The sequence below is a fragment of the Abramis brama genome (assembly GCF_963993115.1).
Source record: "Abramis brama genome assembly, chromosome: 8".
Lineage (NCBI taxonomy): Eukaryota > Metazoa > Chordata > Actinopteri > Cypriniformes > Leuciscidae > Abramis > Abramis brama.
The window spans coordinates 41,111,460-41,113,609 of record NC_139970.1 but is presented as its reverse complement, the minus strand read 5'-3'; the positions used below and the strand labels follow the sequence as shown (position 1 = coordinate 41,113,609).

General features: G+C 35.0%; 1 long non-coding RNA gene across 1 annotated transcript; it reads left to right on the top strand.

Annotated features, from left to right (window-relative positions):
* Window positions 1-631: 631 nt before the first annotated feature.
* Window positions 632-1,843, top strand: LOC311088881. Its single transcript, XR_014607572.1, has 3 exons — window positions 632-707; window positions 1,429-1,485; window positions 1,587-1,843. It is a non-coding gene; the product is annotated as an uncharacterized lncRNA (long non-coding RNA).
* Window positions 1,844-2,150: the final 307 nt, after the last annotated feature.

The window sequence follows — 2,150 nt, the reverse complement described above, 5'->3', positions numbered from 1 at the left end:
TAATGTCGTTCCCGATCCGATTGTCCTCAAAACTCAGACAGGCTCAGATTAGGCCTGTCGCGATAAATAATCAGAAATATATATCTTTGTTACTCAATCATTCACAAATTCTAATATAATTATTTAGAAAGCCATTTCATATCTTGTTGTAAGGGACAGAAGAAATTTTACATCGTTAAATTAAAGTTTACGCAAACTCGACTTCCCTCCGCTGCAGCTGTCAATCATTTGATCCATTCAGCATTCAAACAGCGCGCCGCGGTAAAACTCCTCGATCGTCTACCAAATTTAATAATCGTGACAGCCCAAGTTCAGATACCTATTTTCCAAGCAGGATTTTACCACCTTCAACTCATTTTGATCCAGGAAAAACCCTAAAATAGTACAGAATTGTTACTATCGGTAGAGATTGTATATAATACATTACGTATCTGCATTTCGTTCATTGAGTGGATTGCATAAAGTTTCTGACATTCGATTGATGTAGAAACATTGGTGAATGAGAAAAATAAAGTAGCAAGAGTGGTTAATACTTTAAAATTAGTCAAGCAACAGTTAAGTTGGTGTGTGATCATGCTTCAAATCAAATGACAAGTTTGCATTCTGTGTAAGCCACGTGACCACGGACGACCACGGACAAAATTCTTATCGACCATCATCTTCTTTTGCTGCAGGATAACCTCATGGTGGACACAAAATTACATATGGTGAGTAATCTTACAAATTAAGTTAAGTTTGTTTCTATCATACATTTATAATCACATGAGGATCAGTTAACTGATTAATGCAAGTGTTTTATCAAATAATTCAAAGTTTGTATTCACAGTGGACATCAGAGAATTTACACTTTATCAATATATTGCACAGCACTGAATTGAGTTCTTTTTAGTGTCATATGGCGTTTGAATGGTCATAGATATTTTATTTTAATTGAAAATGTCTACCTTGCCAAGTATTCACTTTAACACATTTGGTTGTGTCTTAAACATTTGCCAAATCGAGTTTGTCTTTGTTGGTATGTGTGTTAATTCTTAAAGTGACAGTAGCCTCATATATACATACTACTGTATAACCTTAAAAGAATAATATGGTAAATACTTGATTGATCAATTACGTTGTTGACGTTTTAACACACTGCAGTAGGTTCCGATTACGTAATAAAAGTTTAAACATGCATACATGCACGCAATGACCTATTACATAATACGTTACACAAAATACATTATTTTATGAAATCTGTATGACATGACATCTTTGCAACTTTGAAAAGAATTATTGATAAACGTTCAAATTACACCAATTTATTTAACGTATTATTTATAAATATCTAAACTTGCAAAATTTTTGGCTCTTAGGTGCAAAAGCATATCCATGCATTTTAATATTCTTTATGAAAGTTGGTGATTGCTGTGTTTGTCTTTTTTTAAGATACAGATGTTGAAAGACAACAGTTTGGAGTCATTGTAGTCCAGTCAGAAGATAACGGTAAGTAATTGGTCTCTTTTTGGTAAGAGCAGTTGAATTCATGAATTAGCTCTCTGAGTAAGAATTGTTTCTTTTTTTTTTTTTGCTTGTGTGTCTTTCAGATTGGCCAGAAAGATGAAGCACAGAGAGAACTTGGACAGTTTTTGTGCTCTGTGAAAGTGATGGTCTAAGCACTCCCCTGGACATCAGCATTGTCATTGATGGTATTGAGGTTTTACATGAGTTGTCCTCAGTTGCATCTGCTTGTGCCATGATGTTTGGAATCACGTACTGAGAACTTGAGGTATCCTGAAGTACTTAAATATATCTTTGAGGTCTTTCAAAAAATTGTCATGGACATAGCGAAGATGCAAATGGATTTTAACCCTCTGGGGACGGATTGGGCGGTACCGCCCAAAATGGCATCCTTTTACAAATGTGTAATTATCTTAAAAACTATTAATGATAGAGAGATGCGGTCTTTTTTGCCGTCTTCCTCAGATTCCGCTGAAAACAATGGTATATGGTATACACACTTCCTTGTTGCGTAATACCACTGCGTATAAGGCCAATGAAATCGATGTTGTTAGGAATATTCCACACGCAAAGACCAATGGAAAAATTGCCGCTGGGAGGAATATTTTTCTTACCCAATCAGAAGAAGGTTACCATGACTTATTCTAGCT